This window comes from Dreissena polymorpha, chromosome 1 (assembly GCF_020536995.1).
Source record: "Dreissena polymorpha isolate Duluth1 chromosome 1, UMN_Dpol_1.0, whole genome shotgun sequence".
Classification (NCBI taxonomy): domain Eukaryota; kingdom Metazoa; phylum Mollusca; class Bivalvia; order Myida; family Dreissenidae; genus Dreissena; species Dreissena polymorpha.
Window position 1 is genome coordinate 45,187,015 of NC_068355.1, and position 22,778 is coordinate 45,209,792.

Consider the following 22,778-nt stretch of genomic DNA (forward strand, 5'->3'; position numbering starts at 1 on the left):
CTTTGATTTAAGAGACAATGTTCAAAACCTTGGCAAAATGTAAAGGTTTTAGCACGACACGGACGACATGACCAGCTGGCTATGACAATACCTCGGGTTTTCTCCGAAAACAGCCGCGCTAAAAATGGTATATATTAATGCAAGACTTGTTACTGTAAAATTGGGACATGTGTATTCACTCCAATATTTTTTACAGACTGTAACAAACATCCTAAACTATTAACTGCAAAAATTGTATTCATAACAATTCACAACTATAATTGTTCAATGATTTACCAAACAACTCCACTAATCAGTTTTCCACATGGAAATGCATCGACTTTGAGTCAGCAAGCAGTGAAGGCTCAGAGATGTTCCACTTGTATGCAGCAAAGAGCAGAATGTCAGCGCAAGAGCTGTTCATCTTATAGGACTTGCGGGGGTGGATGGTCTCCTTCTGCACGGTCTCTATCTCAAGGGCGTCCAACTCCTGGTCAAACACCTGGCAGCACATAACACAAATGAGCCTTATGCATGAGCCTTAAGTGTCGTCCCACATTAGCCTGTTCAGTCTGCACAGGCTAATTAAGAAAGACACTTTCTGCTTTTATTGCATTTATTAGTTAAAGGAAGTCTCTTTTTTTAGAGGAAAATCAAGTTTAGGATCAAATGTACTAATGACAAGAATAATGTTGAAAAAGTATTTGCTACAGCAGGAATACAAATAAGTAGCCCACACACAAGCTCTTGCCCATTAAAATTTTGCTGGGCCTCGAGATGTGCTTGAAAAATTAAAATGCCTTCTATATTTGTGGTGAATGAACAAATATGGGTACAAATGTTCAAAATATGTGCTTTTTTTATGCTTTTCAGTAATTTATAGAGAAATATCAGTGAATTAAATGTGATAATTTTATTGTTTCAAACAGTGAAAATTAAACTAAAATGGCTGAACACTTTTTAATAACAGAACTGCATAAACCCTAAGAAATAGTAGCCAAATTAAATGCACGGGGACCATATTCACCAACCCATTCCTAGACTTAAGAACACAAAATAGACTTAAAACCAAGAAAAACACATCCAGCGTTTGAATATATACAGACTTCCACTGGTGATTATGTCACTAACAAATGTTCTACAAGATTAATGATGTAGATAGAAGTGGTTAATGCCAAGTTTGACTCAAATTTAAAGCAATTCTTGAATATTCTAATTTAAATAATATTCTGTATTCTTAGATATAAGTCTAAGAATTGTTTGGTGAATACGGGCCCTGATCCTACGAGTGTTCCAGCTAGGATCTGAAAAGGGCAGGGGGAGCTTTTTTGTCAAAAGGGCACTTACAAGCACGTGGTCATATCTGGAATGTTTCCTGTGCATATTAATTTTTATGTTATTAAAAATTGTCAGAATATATTATTCCCATAATTATTAAACCATGCAAATAAAATGTCTACAATAAGGAATAAATTGATTACAATGTAATAAAATATTTATAAATTATCATATGCCAAAACAAGAAATGTGTTTGTCAGAAACACAATGCCCCCTATTGCGTCGCTTTTAAATAAAATTTTAATATATCATTTGGCAGGTTTAGAAATTATCTCCCTTTTAAAGCTTATAACTTCCCTTAGATTGTATTTTTTTACTTTTGACCTTAAATGACCTTGACCTTTCACCACTCAAAATGTGCAGCTTCATGAGATACACATGCATGCCAAATATCAAGTTGCAATCTTCAATGTTAAAGTTTTCTGACGTACGCACAGACTGACAGACGGACAGTTCAACTGCTATATGCCACCCTACCGGGGGCATAAAAAGCAGGGTGTTCTGGTTTTATGCTGTTTGTACAAAGCCATTTTCTCTTTGCTTCTAAGTGGCAAAGGGTTAAACAATAACTCTGATGTCACTTGGAATATTCACTTAATGTTTATGAATTAAGTCAACATTATTATGAATTGTTTTGGTAAGTCAACCACTTTGCATATTGTTTCGTAAAAAAAGGGCACATTATAAATTAGAATAGTTCAAATAGTAAACAGACACAATTGAACAAATTCATTGTAGAATTGAAATACTTTCTAGGCAAGAGTTGATTATTTTGGTAATAAGCAACAGTTTGTTTTTATCATTTGCATTTATCAAACTATAGGAACTTAAATCTTCTTGTTCTTGCCACAATTACCAACACTTTGCTGGAAATGATTTCTTAAATATAAGATAAAACATAAATTATCCTTACATTAGCCCTGTTTATTGTGGGTGACCACTAGAGAGTGAATCTTCTGTTAGGAATCTGGTTGAGACCAGATCTCTGTGCATTCATGGATTCCTCAAAACCGCTTGTTTTTTCCCTGTAACATACAACAATATAGGCCATTGTAATATCATGTGCAAAACCATCTTGACAACAAATTTAAATTTGCTCTATATTCAGTATACATGTCATTTTATAACACTAGCAATCCTTGCAAAGAAAATTAAACGAGCAAATTTGTTGAATTGATATCCCCCGCCATTATGCTTCTGGACACAAAAGTGTTATATTTGACACTCAAAAAAGCATTTTTTCAAGGTACAAAGGGCCATAACTCCGTTATTAACAGATGGTGTACAATGCCATTTGGCGTGCATCATCATCTTATCCATATATATACTCATACCAAGTTTCAATAAAATCCGCCAAAGCACTTCCAAGATATGGCTCCAGACAAACGGACGGAAAGACGGACGGACAACGCCAAAACAATATCCCTCCGCCTATGGCGGGGAATAACAATTGCATTATTGCAGATATTAAACTGTGGTAAACACAACCTAAACTGTGTCACAATATTATAGACTGTGAAAGTTGAAAGCCTTTTGTCATTTTTTAAACAGCATTGAATGATAATAAAGAATTCCTGCAAAAGTGAATCTTGTAAAGTGAAGGAGAATGCCTTTTGAAATGTTTGTCTACATAGAAAGACGGACAGACAGTAAGGCAGACAGATATATGGACAGACAAACAGTGATTCCAGTTCACGCGCTGAAATGCTTAACAGAGGAAATGATTATCTGCTTAAAGTGTATTTAAACAATCATGATTAAATGAAAGTCTGTGTTTAAAAGGGGCATCACTTGTGTTATTTTCAATATATGGTGATATAAATTGAACATACAAAGCTTAATACAATGATCAACAAAGCCTGCAAGCTTAACAAGAGCTGTCAGAGGACAGCGCGCTCGACTATTAGAGTGCTTGACAGTATAATGTAAGCCATCATGGGGAAATTGTTCATATTAAATAATTTATAAGACGATATTTCAAAAATAAAAAAAGGAAAAAAACATTTTTTATTTTTTTTTTTTGGGGGGGGGGGTAGGGGGGTGAGGGGGGGGGGGGGGTAATTTATAAGATGATGTTTAAAAAAAATTTTTTTTTTTTGGGGGGGGGGGGTAGTGGGGTGGGGGGGGTGAGAGGGGGTAATACTGTGGGGTGTGGTAATTTATTAGACAATGTTTAAAAAAAAATATGGGGGGTAGTGGGGGGGGAGGGTAGGGGGGGTGGGGGTGAGAGGGGGGTATAATGTTGGGTGTGGTAATTTATGAGACGATGTTTTAAAAAAAAAATGGGGGGTAGGGGGGTAGGGGGGGTTTGGGGGTGAGAGGAGGGTATAATGTGGGTTGGGGTAATTTATTAGACGATGTTTAAAAAAAAAATTGTGGGGGGTAGTGGGGGGTGAGGGTAGGGGGGGTGGGTAGGGGGGTTGGGGGTGAGAGGGGGGTATAATGTTGGGTGTGGTAATTTATGAGACGATGTTTAAAAAAAAAAATTGAGGGGGGGAGGGGGTTTGAGGTTGGGGGGGGAAGGGATTCTGGTAGGGGCAAGGGGTATTGTTTGGGTGGAATCAATTGTGGTATTCAGGTAAGTGTTGTTTTGTCAAAGTAATAATAAAATGTGATCATAAATAAAGAAGTTATGGCAATTTAAGCAAAAGGTTCAATTATCTAAGTGTAAAAGGGGCCATAATTATGTCAAAATGCTTGATACAGTAGTCTGCTCTTGTTTATAGGTTAGGGTCATGTTGGTAAACAAGTATGCAACATATAAAAGCAATATGTCAAAGGATATAGGAAATATTTGGGGAAGTACGCAAACTTTAACATAGATTTATCAATAATATGCATATTCTAAGTATAAAAGGGGCAATAATTAAGACAAAATGCTTGATAGAGTTGTCTGCTCTTGTTTATAGGTTGGGGTGATGTTGGTAAACAAGTATGCAAAATATAAAAGCAATATGTCAAGGGACAATGAAAATAAATGGGGTAGTACGAAAACTTTTACATTTGCTGCATATTCTAAGTGGAAAAGGGGCCATAATTATAACAAAATGCTTGATAGAGTTGTCTGCTCTTGTTAATGGGTTAAGGTCATGTTGGTAAACAAGTATGCAAAATATGAAAGCATTATGTCAAAGGAGAAAGAAAATTATTGGGGTAGTACGAAAACTTTAACATTTGCACGCAGACGCTAACGCTAACCCCGACGCTGGGGTGAGTAGGATAGCTCTACTATATATATTCCATATATAATAGTCAAGCTAATAATGTAAGTAACAAAATGTTACAAACAGAATGCGTGTGATCACATTTGCGTCTTTGGACAGGAAGACAAACAGACACCATTCCAGTATACCCTATTTACTTCATAACTGGGGGCTTAATACACTTATGAGCTATAATTGCTGTAATATTGCTAACTTACATTCATTTGTAAAAAAAGAGATGTGTTTGTCAGAAACACAATGCCCCCTTTTGTGCCGCTTTGAAGCCATAAATTTGACCTTTTACCTCGAAGCATGACCTTGACCTTTCACCACTCAAAATGTGCAGCTCCATGAGATACACATGCATGCCAAATATCAAGTTGCTATCTTCAATATTCAAAAGGTTATGACCAAACTTTAATGAAGGTAAAAGTTTTAGGAAAGAAAAATACAATAATATTTGACCTTTGACCATGAAGGATGACCTTGACCTTGACTTTTCACCACTCAATATGAGCAGCTCCGTAAGATACACAAGCATGCCAAATATGAAGTTGCTATCTTTAATATTGCAAGTTATCAAACTTTAACCAAGTTTAAAGTTTTGGGACACAAGCAATGAATGAATGAATGACAGACAGACAGGCCAAAAACAATATACCCCCGATCTTTTGATCCGGGGGCATAAAAATAGAAGCAGAACATAGTGAAAACGGCCTAAAGCAAAAGAAAATGCAGCAAGAAAACCTGCCATCTTATCATTAATCTTTATACCATTGTTACAAGCCATTAACCAGAAGAGTCCCTCCCAGGTGGGGAAGTATGTGCCCTTGAAGAGCGTGTGTTCGAGTATTCCCTCCACCCCTCCGAGGGCCTGGATCATGTCTGTGCGGTAGTTGTTCAAGTTCCACAGCTTACCATCGTGGCGCTGGTGGGTCCACCAGAAGGGATTCTGCTTCAGAACCTGCAAACAACATGATCACTTTAGAAACACATACCCTGAAGCAGTAATATTTGCAGCATGTTTCAATGAAATAATATCTGTTCTTTTTATAAATTCATATTTTATTTTCAGAAGCACATTACATCCTGATGATTTGTGTTAATGTTTGGTTTGTCAGATAAATACATTTCTTGTCAAATAAATACATTGGAACATGTCTGACCTAATCAAATATTATAATTAATACCTTTTTCAAACCACAAAATGGTGCAAAATGTTGAAAACAAATCTTTATAGCTCAAGACAATACCAGCATCCTTAGCATAACATTTCATAGAGTAGGTAGATCCCCAACCTGGTAAGCCTTGAACTCTGTGTGCACTCTCCAACCCTTGTCATACATGAGTGTGTGTCTGTTCTTCTGGAACAGGGTGTTGATACAAGGGATGCCTTGGTCCCAACTGTCGTCCAGGTCCTCTAGGGTCAGACGCCTGCAAATGCATTAGCACAGAGTGTCATCCGAGATTAGCCTCCAGGGTTCGCAACTGTTAATTACTTCCTGCTTTTATTGTTCTTTTAGTTCAGAAAAAATCAATTTTTTGTGTAAATCCAGACGACACTTTCCGGTTTTTTTGTATTATTAGTTTACAGGAAATAATTCTTAGCTTAAATCCAATTCGGAAGACTTCACAGGCTTATCTGAGACAACACTTTCCATATGCATTAAGCTGTGTTCCCAGAGTGAAGCTAATATAGACATGTACAACACTCATGCACTATCCTCATGTACATACATACACTTACTGACCACACATAGAAATCATGCCTGCAGTTATAATTTATCTTTAAAATACTGTTTAGCAAGCAAATAACTTTTTTAACATGCATATCCTGCAAAACAATTGAGACAATGCATATAATTACAATTCCTGGCCTTAAACCAAATATTCCTTTAATAAAAGACAATCTTAAACCAAATACTGAGGTCGCCATTGTGTAATGGATAAGGTGTCCGCCTAGCGACCGGAAGGTCATGGGTTCAATCTCCACCATGAAAGCATTCTTTAGATCTCTCCCAAAGACACCAAGAACTGGTTTTAGGCCAAAGAAATGGACTCGAGAGCATTTATATAAGCATCAGGCTTTCGATGCAATCGAGCTAAAATAAAAAGGTTTAAACTAAACCAAATATTCTTTTAGAAGACGGAGCAAGTTATTTATAGTAATTTGCATACTAAGGTTCAAAGAAAGAGTTGTATGCCTTTCTTTCCAAACATAAGTACATAAACAACAGCTCAAGCTTTAAACTGCTGATGTGTTATCCGTACAAACGATGTGACTAGTTGTATACCTGTTCTGTGCATTTTCCTCCTGCTTCTTGAGGGCCTACTCAGCCCAGACTCTCTGGGAGTCAATGAACTTGCTCTCCCATGACATTATGTACCTAGACATAATATAATCAAACTAAAGATCAATATATGTTTGTATAAATATGCGCACAAATTGGTTTTGAGTGGCATATAAACAACAATATACAAATGAATTTATATGAATGAATACACAATTTAGTATATTCAGAGGTGTTATTTTGGAATGAAAATCCTTTACCATCCATACCAGGTTCATCAAAACTCTTCACTTTAAAATACATTGAAACAATCAGAGAACTTTTTTTTGAAAAGCAATCTTGGCATTCATAAGGCTGATATTGCCTGAATGGAGGAAAAAATTACAACCCTGATTATGCTTCATATACTTAAAATTCCACAAACAAATATGGTTGCATATAAAATAAAACAAGAGCACTGCATAACGGGTATCACGCTCAGCTGCGAAAGCTTGTCAGAATTTTGTTATGTATTTTTATAAAATAAAAGGTCAGTGACCTTGACCTTTGACCTAGTGAAAAATGGGTGTGGCATGTAGAACTTATCAAGGTGCACCTTCATATGAAGTTTCAAAGTTGTAGGTGGAAGCACTTTGATTTTAGAGCCAATGTTAGGGTTTTAGCACGACGCTGGCGGATGACACAACACGACGAGCTGGCTATAACAATACCTCGGGTTTTCTCCGAAAACAGCCTCGCTAATAAGAAAATAAAATAATACAAGGGACAAAATTGTCACAAAACCAGGTTTTCATAGTGCAAAAATAGTCTGATAAAGGGAGACAACTCAAACTGAACTTTTGAACTGAACAAACAAAATTAACCCCCTTTGTAAGTTTGTTTCAAAATAAATCTATTTTTAGTCGTGGCGACCTTGACCTTGGAGATATTGACGTGATTCTTTCGTGTGACACACCGTGGGATGATGGTGAACAAATGTGCCAAATGATTTTAAAATCTCACAATGAATGACATAGTTATGGCCTGGACAAGCTCATTTATGGCAATTTTTGACCTTTGAACTCAAAGTGTGACCTGGACCATAGAGATATTGACGTAATTCTTTCGCAAGACACACTGTCTAATGATGGTGAACAAATGAGCCAAATGATTTTAAAATCTCACAATGAACGACATGTTATGGCCCGGACAAGCTTGTTCCGCCCGCCTGCCTTCCGACATTCGCCAATCTAATAACCAGTTTTTTCCTTCGGAAAACCTGGTTAAAAAGGGAATATATGCCAACAAATGACTTTTTTAAATTGACCCAAAATGTTCTACCTTGTACCATAATACAATATCATGAAAATGTGTGATGATCAATACACAAGTTCAAAGATCACAGATGTCCCCATTTTATTTACTGAAACCAGAATAATGTGTTGTGTGACAATTAGGTGAACATTTGATACACCATATATGTACCAGTTCTTTGTAATTGTTTCTGCCTATAGAGCCTATCTAACTTATGTGACATAGACTTTTAACCAAGAAACATAGTTGGTGCATACAAAATGACATCTTGAAATGATGAAACATTTCGCCATTCACTATGAAGAAATCAAAATAACTGTTGCACAAACGTCTGTTATCACTTGTACCACATAAGGACTATTAATCAACTTTCCTTTGCTAACTTCAACTTTGAAAAGAATTTTACTTGACACATCACATACAATTTAAAAGTCCAGTGACCTTGACCTTGAAGTAAGCAACATGGTTATGAACGCAACACATCACCTTTAAATATATTTACAATGTGTGACAATTTATTTCAAAATCCCTAAATGCACAACAAAGTTATGAGCCAGACACGCACGTGTACTTGGACTATAAACATATAAATACTATTAAAAAGCTGTCCTATCTGTCATTGACATTGAAACGAGCGACACAGTTGTTGAACAAGACATGTCATCTTGATATGATGATCATTTATGCCTATTTATTTTTAAATCCCATACAAAACAACAAAATTATCAGCCAAACAAAAAATTTCCCACAAAGACAAACACACACACACTGACAGGGGTAACACTATATCGATGGTCCCAATTTAAAATGTCGAACCTACAAAAACACAAGTTTTCAGGAGACGTATTTTTGTTAAACATTTCTTGCACAAAGTCAAATAAAGACTATTTTAAACATTTTTAAAAGTGTCGCATGATGGACCATGTTCGTATGGAACTAATTTGACGTTAAGTTAATAAATCTGCTGTAAAATGTATCTTCGTCATTTAGACTTGCATTTATGTGATGTTTCGGCAAATTGGACAGCTTATTGTAAGAGATTTTGTTTCAATAGAATAAATTTGTCCATTTTTTCCGTTAGATATAGCAAAGCAATGCGTGTTTTTCTGTTTTACACGGTGGAACAGAGGTGACAACCGCAATTCTTTATTTATAGTGTGGCCTCAACTTAGTAACTTGTGGGAACAATTTTAAAATAACTTGTGGAAACAACTAAGTACGTTGTCCCCACAACTGTTTAAGTTGAGACCTCAGCTTAGTAACTTGTGGCCACAACTTCATAACTTGCTCCCAAAACTTATTAAGTTATGACCTCAACCTAGTAATTTGTTCATTTAACTTATTAAGTTATTCCTGTAACTAAATAACTTGTGGGAACAACTTATTTATTAACTTGAGGCCTCAGCTCAGAAACTTGTGGCGACAACTTCATAACTTGTTTCCCCAACTTATTAGTTGTTGCCTCAACTAAATAACTTGTGGGACCAACTAACTATGTTGAGGCCACTAATTTAAGTTTAACCAATAAGATCGGGCGTTTCATCTTTACCGTTTTATCACAATTAGTACCCCTTATTTTACTAGGTGCTCGGGTTCAAGCACTATCCCTGTTAGCTATGGATCCCCGTTCGAGCCCTATCTGAGCACTTGCCATGTAAGCCATGGATTTCAGATTTGAGCCCCTATCTGAGCGATCGCCAAGTTAGCGACTTGGTTCAGGGTTTGAACCCTGGTGTGAAAACTAGGCACATACGCGACGGATTCCGGTTGGGAATCCAGGTCTGATACCTCCCTTTTTAAACGATGGGTCTTTGGGTTTTAGCCCCAGTCTAAGGACTTTCCCTGTAAGCGACTTGGATCCCAGTCTTAGCATTCGCTCCCTACGTAACGGATCCCGGTTTGGATGCCCTGCTTGAGCACTCACCCTGTATGCTATGGGCCCCGGGCTCAAATCCCGGTTTAAGTACTTGCCATTTAAGCGAACGGACCCTGATCAAAGTCCTAGTCTTAGCGCCGGACCCGAAAAATGCGGGATTTATAGCTTACAGGGCTAGTGCTCAGACCGGCGCTAGAACCCGAACACCCATAGCTTGCGAGGCTAGCTCTCATTTCGGGACTCGAACGCGGGCAATGTTGCTTACGAAGCTTGTGCTCATTTCGGCAGCCGGTCGCTTAGAAGGCGAGTGCTCAGTATGGTATGTTAGCGACGGCTGTTTGGTTCAAGTCCCTGTGTGAACCTTTAGCTTTCGGTGCGAACGCTCAGACTGAGGGTCGCAACCGGGATCCTTCCCTTATTGGGCAAGTGGTAAGACACAGGCTTGAACCCGGGATCCATTGCTTTCAGGGCTAGTACTCAGACTGGGGCTCGAACCCGGGACCGGTCACTGTTGGTGCAAATTTTCACATCGGAATTCGAGCCGTCGCTTATAGGGTAAATCCTCAAACCGAGGATTGATCTAGAGACCCAAAGCTTTCAGGGCTAGTGCTCGTACTATGATTCGAAACCCGGGGCCGTCGATAACTCCTAATTAGATTTTCAGACCGTCGAAAACTTAGGCATCTTGCACTCGCCTCGTAAACGATGGTTCCCGGGATCGAGCTCCGGTCAGAGGAATCGCCCTTTACAAGAAGGGTCCCGGGTTCAAATCCAAAAAACATGGGACTCGAAACCGGGATCCGACGCGTACGTTGCTAGTGCTCAGACCGGGGATGGAACCCTGAACCCAGTCGCAAACAAGGCAAGTGCTCAGACAGGGACTCAATCCCGGGATCCATAGCTTACAGGGATAGTGCTCAAATCGGCGCACCATATTACGCGTATACAGGTACTAAACGTGATAAAACGGTAAAGATGAAACGGCCTATCTGATTGCTTAAACTATGTTGTGGTCGAAGCTTAATAAGTTGTTCCCACAACACATTAAGTTGTGGTTATAACATAGTAACTTGCGGCCAGAAGTTATTAAGTTGAAGGAACAACTTACTATGTTGAAACCTCAACTTAATAAGTTGTAGGAACAAGCTATTAGTTGCGGCCTCAAGTTACTAAGTTAATACCTCAACATTTTATATTATTTTGATATCTTTTTGCGTTTATCAATGCTATAAAATGTACATCATTTAATTTTTTTATAAGCAAACGTTTACGTTTCGTCAATTTGCCTTAACATACATGGCTATATTGATACTTTAATATATTAATAAGCGCGCAAAATGCCGACGTAACAATTTTTTTCAGCTTCGTTATTTTGACTTCAAGCAATTGCGGTTCGTCATTACATCACGTGACTTTATGGAGCTGTTGCGATTGGTTAACTATTTTGTTGTTTTGGGGGTATATGTGCATTGATTTCACGCTTTGCACAGTATCAAAATCGCGAAATGCCAAAAATGTAGGTTCGTCATTTTAAATTGGGACCATCGATATGCTCTTATAAAATAATCATAACACAGGAATACTAAAATAACATGTCTGAGTTCAGAGAAATATTATATTACTAATGTTCTAATTACAAATATGTAATTTATACAAGGGCTGTTTGTAAAACATGCATGCCCCCCATATGGGCTCTCAGTTGTAGTGACAGCCATTGTGTGAATATGTTTTTTGTCACTGTGACCTTGACCTTTGACTCAGTGACCTGAAAATCAATAGGGGTCATCTGCCAGTCATGATGATCAATGTACCTATGAAGTTTCATGATCCTAGGCATAAGCGTTCTTGAGTTATCATCCGGAAACCATTTTACTATTTATAATAACCATGACCTTGACCATTGACCTAGTGACCTGAAAATCAAAAGGGGTCATCTGCGAGTCATGATCAATCTACCTATCAAGTTTCATGATCCTAGGCATAAGCGTTCTTGAGTTATCATCCGGAAACCATTTTACTATTTTGGGTCACAGTGACCTTGACCTTTGACCTAGTGACCTGAAAATCAATAGGGGTTATCTGCAAGTCATGATCAATCTACCTATCAAGTTTCATGATCCTAGGCATAAGCGTTCTTGAGTTATCATCCGGAAACCATTTTACTATTTCGGGTCACCGTGACCTTGACCTTTGACCTAGTGAACTGAAAATCATTAGGTTTCATCTGCGAGTCATGGTCAATCTACCTATCAAGTTTCATGATCCTAGGCATAAGCGTTCTTGAGTTATCATCCAGAAACCATGTTACTATTTCGGGTCACTGTGACCTTGACCATTGACCTAGTGACCTGAAAATCAATAGGGGTCATCTGCGAGTCATGATCAATCTACCTATCAAGTTTCATGATCCTAGGCCTAGTGTTCTTGAGTTATAATCCGGAAACCATTTTACTATTTCGGGTCACTGTGACCTTGACCTTTGACCTAGTGACCTGAAAATCAATAGGGGTCATCTGCAAGTCATGATCAATGTACCTATGAAGTTTCATTATCCTAAGCATAAGCGTTCTTGAGTTATCATCCGGAAACCATTTTACTATTTCGGGTTTCGCTGTGACCTTGACCTTTGACCTAGTGACCTGAAAATCAATAGATGTCATCTGTGAGTCATGATCAATCTACCTATTAAGTTTCATGATCCTAGGCATAAGCGTTCTTGAGTTATCATCCGGAAACCATTTTACTATTTCGGGTCACCGTGACCTTGACCTTTGACCTAGTGACCTCAAAATCAATAGGGGTCATCTGTGAGTCATGATCAATGTACCTATGAAGTTTCATGATCCTAGCCCCAAGCGTTCTTGAGTTATCATCCGGAAACCATCTGGTGGACGGACGGACGGACCGACCGACATGAGCAAAGCAATATACCCCCTCTTCTTCAAAGAGGGGCATAAAAATGTGCATACAATTATGATTCATTTAAATGAACATACACAACTATACATTATGTTTAGTCCACACACATTGAAATTCTAATAAAGGTTCACACACAGTCTTGTTTTAAAACTGTACACAATTACCTGTACAAGTTGGGAATAAGTTGATCATCGTCAAGTGATATTCCCGATCGGAAGTGTGTGATGCCAACATCAGTCTGCTTGGACCAGCGCAGGTCAGACTGAGGGTTCAGCACGTGGCCCATACTCAGCATGCCCAGACCTGAACATGGGGGCAGAATGAGTTGTGTTCTGAGAAAACTGGGCATAATGCATGTGCGTAAAGTGTCGTCCCAGATTAGCCTGTGCAGTCCGCAAAGGCTAATCAGGGACGACACTTTCCGCCTAAATTGGTTTTTTCTAAGAGACTTCATTTGAACGAAAAATATCATAAAAGCGGAAAGTGTCATCCCTGATTTGCTAATCTGGGACGACACTTTACGCACATGCATTATGCCCAGTTTTCTCAGAACACGACTCAAATGCATGTCCATAGTATAGCTGTGTTTTTCACGAGCTAAGAGTTTTAGTCAACCATCACTGATTTTTGTTCAACTTTGAGAAAACTAACATCAACTCTTTTTTTAAGTCCATGCTGAAACCCATTTCAGTTACAAGATTTGTTCACTGGCTATTCCCAAATGTTTAACAATTAGAAGCCAGAAAGTACTCAATAATGATTTAGTTAAGTTTCGAAAGCAAATATTTAAACTTTTAAATGTTCATAGAGGAAATTAAAAGATTTATTAAACAATGTATCGGTTTTTTTATTATCCAGGCAATACAAAATTACTCCATTATGTTCATAGTTCTACTGCGGTACCCACCTCCATGCTCCTTGGGTGTGTAGAACACAACAGGGGAGAACCTGCTGGGCATTTTAGAGTTGAGGCCGATCTTGATTCTGGTCTGGATCTTATTTTCACATTTTACCAGCATGTCCAGTAACTCCTGTGTGTTGACAATGGCATCTCGGAAGTAAGTCATCAGGCCAATCAGGGCAGCGTTCCACTTGTTGACAATCTGTTAAACATGCATGTTTTTGAAATCATGTTTGATGAGTATTAAGACAGAAATTCACATCTATTTATACACGCTCTAAAGAAACTGAATAAATCGCTTTTAGCTTAAAAGCATTTTGTTTTTCAGCTGTTATGTGTTAATGTTAATCAAATCAGAATAATTTATGGTTAGGTTCATCGCGTCAGAAGTGTTATGTATTTTATATCAATATAAATTAAAGCTATTTTTTTCCACTGATGTCTTGCAATACTATGCTTGCTTATATTAAATACATTTGTAAATGTGGTAGAGCCCGGTTATGAAACTGGTTCATGGAGTCCACACATAAGAAACACTGGGCAGTCCTCTCCTTTGTCACCTAGTGCAATGTGCATGCAAATATATGTGATAGTTTACTTGAATATAACAAGTGAATCTGCATGAAACCAGCAATAAAAGCTAAGGTGCAAGTCAAAACCCTTGCAATAGGATTAAACACTTGGTATTTATATTGCTAGAAATAAATTAATCTTGAGCTGTCTTTTTTCTTTCAAATCTACACTTGAAGATGATGGCATATTTGAAGTTGCTATGGACAGATGTGTTATAAGTTTGCTCCACTACATTTCATGCAGAAGTGCAAAAAGACTGACAAAGTGACTCAAATATACCCCCTAAGTTAATGACTCTAATTTCCATAACAGCACTAAACATAAGGCTGACGGCGACAAAAAGCTTCCTACCTCATTCTGCAGGTTCCAGACACCATCTGTGTGAGTGAACTCCTCGTGGGTGGTGCGACAATTGGGCAGTATACGACACTCAAAGCCACACATGTTGAACAGCAGATTGGGGTTGTCCTTGCTATACACTGACACAAACTGCCGTCCCACTCAATGGTCACAGAGCGTGGCAGACAGTTTTTGATGTACCAGAACACTGCTCGGCCCCTGAAACATCACATTGAGCTGCACTCCAGGAATACAGGGTTTTTATACATGTGCATTAAAGGTCATCCTAAATGCGCAGGGACAATACTTTATGTTAAGGTTGCCCATGATAAGTTTGTGTCGACTGCATGGGGTGACATTGCAGACACATGTACTAAACAAGATGTGTTTGTGAAACACTTTGTCCCGCACCCATACATTGACCTTTGACCTTGAAGGATGACCTTGATCTTTCACCACTTAAAATGTGCAGCTCCATGAGATACACATGCATGCCAAATATGAAGTTGCTATCTTCAATATTGCAAAAGTTATGGCAAATGTTAAAGTTTGACGCAAACAGACCAACAAACAGACAGGGCAAAAACAATATGTTCCCGAGTATAGACTGGGGAACATAAAAATACAGAAAGCAACAAAAACACTTAATTGAATAACGTCAAGTATTAAGATAATACAGAAATGTTCAGTTGCTCACAGGTTGACATTGTGTTTCATGAGCCTCATCCTGGAGTCCCTGGGCCAGCACTTCTTGTTGTTGTATCCCACGATGTTCTCATTGTTTGGGTCTGGGTGCTCAGTCAGGTAGCGCTGGATCAAGTCCCTGGCATCCTCAGCAGAGAACCTGACCACAGAATATTGATGTAATGGCCTGTATGAAAACACTGAATAATTTGTACATGTATTTCCCTAATGTGCAATTCACTTAAAGGGGCCTTTTCACAGATTTTTGCATGTTTTGAAGTTTGTCATTAAATGCTTTATATTGATAAATGTAAACATTAAATTTTAAAAGCTCCAGTAAAAAGTCAAAAATTTAAAAATTAAAAAAAGGAAAAAAAAGTAGCCCGCAGCAGGGCTAGACCCCCCGGAATCCTGAAGTAAAAACACATTAGCCAACTGAGCTATCCTGCCAAGCATACATAAGATGCCTCTTTTATACGTTATATAAGCAATCTTCGTAGTTTCACAAATTTTAACGACAACAACACAACTCTCCAAATTATTCAATCGTTTCGCGTTGCAACGCTTTATAATTTTTAAGCTTTTAAATCGTCAAAAGCTGCATATAATGGCTATATTAGACCATGGCAAATGTTCAGTAATACTGTTTCCTCAAAAATATCATAACTAAACCGAAAATTTGCGAATCTGAAACAACTTTTTTCAATTTTGTCAATTTACCAAACCGTGAAAAGATCCCTTTAAAACACATGTTAACTTAATACCTTGTTTGCAAGATTTGACCAACTGAAATAGACTTGTTCTCAGATTTTTGTATTTTTTTATTAACAAAACTAATTAACTTATTCAAACTAAATTGATTGGAATATATTTAAAAAAAAAATTAAAATATTAAAAAATGACTGTCTTAGGATTTGAACCAGTGATACACAGAGCAAAAAGCTGCTGCTCTACAACTATACCACAGGGCTTTTGAATTTAAAAAACCGTTAACAGATCGTCCTATTTTTGCTTTCGATAACATTCTCCTATACAACAGATTGTAAAAATTAAATAGCCTGTGAACATATTCAAATAACCTCCGTTAGAAAATTGATTCAGAAATAAAATTTATTTGTATATACCCTTCTCAAAAAGTGTGTTTTAAGCATGTTTTTCGAGCATTGGCATTGCATTTATCAGTTTTTCACATACCAAATGAGGTTTTTATATAAACAACAAAAAACCACTCTGCTTCATTTTTTTCATGTACATGGTTTTATGCACACATCTCAATATTTGTTTGTTTTAAAAATCTCACTAAACAAAGTGAGACAATTCTGCGCTTTAAATGTTTAATGCATGTTGTAACTGCATCATAACAATGCATTTTATGCCCCCATTTTGAAAATTTTGGGGTGTGGGCATATAGATATGCCTTTGTCTGACTGTCTGACTGTCTTTCTGTCCGTATTAGGGATTTTCTTGTCACGCTTAAAGTATTGCTACTAAATTTGTGTTTTCAATTCCTCTTTAACTACTGGGTGGATTTCGTTCAAAATTTCACAGTTGACTGCCCTTAAAGTGCAGATAATTGTAATGAAAGGAATTCCGGCTGTGACAAGTAAGGGCAGAATTATTGCACTTTGTCTGTTTTCCACTAATCAATATATACATGTAGTCCCAAAATCGTGTGTTTTCAACTCAGTTAACTACTTGGCCAATTTAGCTCAATCTTTCACAGCTAAATAACCTGAATATATAGATGATTGTTCTGAAAGGAATTTGGGCTCTGATCAGTTTTGGTTGAATTATGGCACTTTGTTTTTTTGTCTTGTTTAGAATATAGTCCCAATATAGGTACTCAACTCCTCTTTAACTGCTTGGTGCTATTCGCTCAAACTTTCACAGATGAATGGCCTTTATGTTGGTGATCATAAAGGAAGGAATAGTAGCTGCAACATTTTGCTATGAATTATGGCCCTTTTGAATATACATCAAGTTTTTTGTGTGGAAGTTAGACCTTCTTAAATGATTGGTGGATTTGTCCAAACTTGTAAATATGTAACCGTTTTGTTTGAAGACCGGGAAGCCGTTGTAAGACCATTTTGGTCTGTTATAGTTTTGTTTGAAGACCGTTTTGTTGTGAGACAGTTTTGGTTTGTGAGAAATCAATTTATCAATCAATAAAAAAAAAATGATCAATTTTCAACTAATTATTGTAAAACATACTGTTTTAAAACTTTGCTTTTTTCGTCGTTTGTGGTTGACAGTCCCTTTAAGGTCATTTTGTTACTATTTTGATTTTTAACTTGTGACCCTTAAGATTTTAGCCATACGACATGCTTATTGTTTGGCCATTTGCTGCTTATATGGGATCCCTACCAGGATTTGAACCTGGATTTCCTCTCCATATGGAAAGGTGTGTTTACTTACACTATAAGGATATTCTCATTAACAGCAATATTGTTTACAATTATTTCTGTCAATTTTATTAACTTTTTCACAAAGTCTTTACAAAAAAAGTACAAAAATGCTCACAAGCGACGTTTTTTGGGTTTGAACATAAATTTAAACAAGCAAATTTGTTAAATTGATATCCCCTGCTTCTGGACACAAAAGTTTTCTGGACAAATCGCCCTTTGACCTCAAAGTGTGACCTTAACCTTAGCCCCTAGGATTATTGGTGTTGAAGTTGAAGAAGGTTAGTGAAGATGGAAGCAAAGATGAGAGGCGAGCCGTTAGGTAAACCCAACCATCCGGCCCAGGAGGTTAGTGGAGATGGAAGCAAGGATGAGAGGTTTAGAAAGGTGAGCCGTTAGGTAAACCCAACCATCCGGCCCAAGAGATTAAAGGAGATGGAAGCAAGGATGAGAGGTTTAAAAAGGCGAGCCGTTAGGTAAACCCAACCATCCGGCCCAGGTTAGTTGAGATGGAAGCAAGGATGAGAGGTTTAGAAAGGTGAGCCGTTAGGTAAACCCAACCATCCGGCCAAGGAGATTAGTGGAGATGGATGCAAGGATGAGAGGTTTAGAAAGGCGAGCCGTTAGGTAAACCCAACCATCCGGCCCAGGTTTGTTAGATTGGAAGCAAGGATGAGAGGTTTAGAAAGGTGAGCCGTTCGGTAAACCCAACTATCCGGCCCAAGAAGTTAGTGGAGATGGAAGCAAGGAGGTTTAGAAAGGCGAGCCGTTAGGTAAACCCAACCATCCGGCCAAGGAGATTAGTGGAGATGGATGCAAGAATGAGAGGTTTAGAAAGGCGAGCCGTTAGGTAAACCCAACCATCCGGCCCAAGAAGTTAGTGGAGATGGAAGCAAGGAGGTTTAGAAAGGCGAGCCGTTAGGTAAACCCAACCATCCGGCCAAGGAGATTAGTGGAGATGGATGCAAGGATGAGAGGTTTAGAAAGGCGAGCCGTTAGGTAAATCCAACCATCCGGCCCAGGTTTGTTAGATTGGAAGCAAGGATGAGAGGTTTAGAAAGGTGAGCCGTTAGGTAAACCCAACCATCCGGCCCAAGAAGTTAGTGGAGATGAAAGCAAGGAGGTTTAGAAAGGCAAGCCGTTAGGTAAACCCAACCATCCGGCCAAGGAGATTAGTGGAGATGGATGCAAGAATGAGAGGTTTAGAAAGGCGAGCCGTTAGGTAAACCCAACCATCCGGCCCAAAAGGTAAGTGGAGATGGAAGCAAGGATGAGAGGTTAAGAAAGGTGAGCCGTTAGGTAAACCCAACCATCCGGCCAAGGAGATTAGTGGAGATGGATGCAAGAATGAGAGGTTTAGAAAGGCGAGCCGTTAGGTAAACCCAACCATCCGGCCCAAGAGGTAAGTGGAGATGGAAGCAAGGATGAAATGTTTAGAAAGGTGAGCCGTTAGGTAAACCCAACCATCCGGCCCAAGAAGTTAGTGGAGATGGAAGCAAGGAGGTTTACAAAGGCAAGCTGTTAGGTAAACCGAACCATCCGGCCCATGTTTGTTAGATTGGAAGCAAGGATGAGAGGTTTAGAAAGGTGAGCCTTTAGGTAAACCCAACCATCCGGCCCAACAAGTTAGTGGAGATGGAAGCAAGGAGGTTTAGAAAGGCGAGCCGTTAGGTAAACCCAACCATCCGGCCAAGGAGATTAGTGGAGATGGATGCAAGAATGAGAGGTTTAGAAAGGCTAGCCGTTAGGTAAACCCAACCATCCGGCCCAAGAAGTTAGTGGAGATGGAAGCAAGGAGGTTTAGAAAGGCGAGCCGTTAGGTAAACCCAACCATCCGGCCAAGGAGATTAGTGGAGATGGATGCAAGGATGAGAGGTTTAGAAAGGCGAGCCGTTAGGTAAACCCAACCATCCAGCCCAGGTTTGTTAGATTGGAAGCAAGGATGAGAGGTTTAGAAAGGTGAGCCGTTAGGTAAACCCAACCATCCGGCCCAAGAAGTTAGTGGAGATGGAAGCAAGGAGGTTTAGAAAGGCAAGCCGTTAGGTAAACCCAACCATCCGGCCAAGGAGATTAGTGGAGATGGATGCAAGGATGAGAGGTTTAGAAAGGCGAGCTGTTAGGTAAACCCAACCATCCGGCCCAGGTTTGTTAGATTGGAAGCAAGGATGAGAGGTTTAGAAAGGTGAGCCGTTAGGTAAACCCAACCATCCGGCCCAAGAAGTTAGTGGAGATGGAAGCAAGGAGGTTTAGAAAGGCGAGCCGTTAGGTAAACCCAACCATCCGGCCAAGGAGATTAGTGGAGATGGATGCAAGAATGAGAGGTTTAGAAAGGCAAGCCGTTAGGTAAACCCAACCATCCGGCCCAAGAAGTTAGTGGAGATGAAAGCAAGGAGGTTTAGAAAGGCGAGCCGTTAGGTAAACCCAACCATCCCGCCAAGGAGATTAGTGGAGATGGATGCAAGAATGAGAGGTTTAGAAAGGCGAGCCGTTAGGTAAACCCAACCATCCGGCCCAGGTTTGTTAGATTGGAAGCAAGGATGAGAGGTTTAGAAAGGTGAGCCGTTAGGTAAACCCAACCATCCGGCCCAAGAAGTTAGTGGAGATGGAAGCAAGGAGGTTTAGAAAGGCGAGCCGTTAGGTAAACCCAACCATCCGGCCAACGAGATAAGTGGAGATGGATGCAAGGATGAGAGGTTTAGAAAGGCGAGCCGTTAGGTAAACCCAACCATCCAGCCAAGGAGATTAGTGGAGATGGATGCAAGAATGAGAGGTTTACAAAGGCGAGCCGTTAGGTAAACCCAACCATCCGGCCCAGGTTTGTGAGATTGGAAGCAAGGATGAGAGGTTTAGAAAGGTGAGCCGTTAGGTAAACCCAACCATCCGGCCAAGGAGATTAGTGGAGATGGATGCAAGGATGAGAGGTTTAGAAAGGCGAGCCGTTAGGTAAACCCAACCATCCGGCCCAGGTTTGTTAGATTGGAAGCAAGGATGAGAAGTTTAGAAAGGTGAGCCGTTCGGTAAACCCAACTATCCGGCCCAAGAAGTTAGTGGAGATGGAAGCAAGGAGGTTTAGAAAGGCGAGCCGTTAGGTAAACCCAACCATCCGGCCAAGGAGATTAGTGGAGATGGATGCAAGAATGAGAGGTTTAGAAAGGCGAGCCGTTAGGTAAACCCAACCATCCGGCCCAGGTTTGTTAGATTGGAAGCAAGGATGAGAGGTTTAGAAAGGTGAGCCGTTAGGTAAACCCAACCATCCGGCCCAAGAAGTTAGTGGAGATGGAAGCAAGGAGGTTTAGAAAGGCAAGCCGTTAGGTAAACCCAACCATCCGGCCAAGGAGATTAGTGGAGATGGATGCAAGGATGAGAGGTTTAGAAAGGCGAGCTGTTAGGTAAACCCAACCATCCGGCCCAGGTTTGTTAGATTGGAAGCAAGGATGAGAGGTTTAGAAAGGTGAGCCGTTAGGTAAACCCAACCATCCGGCCCAAGAAGTTAGTGGAGATGGAAGCAAGGAGGTTTAGAAAGGCGAGCCGTTAGGTAAACCCAACCATCCGGCCAAGGAGATTAGTGGAGATGGATGCAAGAATGAGAGGTTTAGAAAGGCAAGCCGTTAGGTAAACCCAACCATCCGGCCCAAGAAGTTAGTGGAGATGAAAGCAAGGAGGTTTAGAAAGGCGAGCCGTTAGGTAAACCCAACCATCCCGCCAAGGAGATTAGTGGAGATGGATGCAAGAATGAGAGGTTTAGAAAGGCGAGCCGTTAGGTAAACCCAACCATCCGGCCCAGGTTTGTTAGATTGGAAGCAAGGATGAGAGGTTTAGAAAGGTGAGCCGTTAGGTAAACCCAACCATCCGGCCCAAGAAGTTAGTGGAGATGGAAGCAAGGAGGTTTAGAAAGGCGAGCCGTTAGATAAACCCAACCATCCGGCCAACGAGATAAGTGGAGATGGATGCAAGGATGAGAGGTTTAGAAAGGCGAGCCGTTAGGTAAACCCAACCATCCAGCCAAGGAGATTAGTGGAGATGGATGCAAGAATGAGAGGTTTACAAAGGCGAGCCGTTAGGTAAACCCAACCATCCGGCCCAGGTTTGTTAGATTGGAAGCAAGGATGAGAGGTTTAGAAAGGTGAGCCGTTAGGTAAACCCAACCATCCGGCCAAGGAGATTAGTGGAGATGGATGCAAGGATGAGAGGTTTAGAAAGGCGAGCCGTTAGGTAAACCCAACCATCCGGCCCAGGTTTGTTAGATTGGAAGCAAGGATGAGAGGTTTAGAAAGGTGAGCCGTTCGGTAAACCCAACTATCCGGCCCAAGAAGTTAGTGGAGATGGAAGCAAGGAGGTTTAGAAAGGCGAGCCGTTAGGTAAACCCAACCATTCGGCCAAGGAGATTAGTGGAGATGGATGCAAGAATGAGAGGTTTAGAAAGGCGAGCCGTTAGGTAAACACAACCATCCGGCCCAGGTTTGTTAGATTGGAAGCAAGGATGAGAGGTTTAGAAAGGTGAGCCGTTAGGTAAACCCAACCATCCGGCCCAAGAAGTTAGTGGAGATGGAAGCAAGGAGGTTTAGAAAGGCAAGCCGTTAGGTAAACCCAACCATCCGGCCAAGGAGATTAGTGGAGATGGATGCAAGGATGAGAGGTTTAGAAAGGCGAGCTGTTAGGTAAACCCAACCATCCGGCCCAGGTTTGTTAGATTGGAAGCAAGGATGAGAGGTTTAGAAAGGTGAGCCGTTAGGTAAACCCAACCATCCGGCCCAAGAAGTTAGTGGAGATGGAAGCAAGGAGGTTTAGAAAGGCGAGCCGTTAGGTAAACCCAACCATCCGGCCAAGGAGATTAGTGGAGATGGATGCAAGGATGAGAGGTTTAGAAAGGCGAGCCGTTAGGTAAACCCAACCATCCGGCCCAGGTTTGTTAGATTGGAAGCAAGGATGAGAGGTTTAGAAAGGTGAGCCGTTAGGTACACCCAACCATCTGGCCCAGGT

General features: G+C 40.0%; 1 pseudogene; it reads right to left on the minus strand.

Moving 5' to 3' along the window:
• Window positions 1-292: 292 nt before the first annotated feature.
• Window positions 293-17,789, minus strand: LOC127871185 (pre-mRNA-processing-splicing factor 8-like; annotated as a pseudogene).
• Window positions 17,790-22,778: the final 4,989 nt, after the last annotated feature.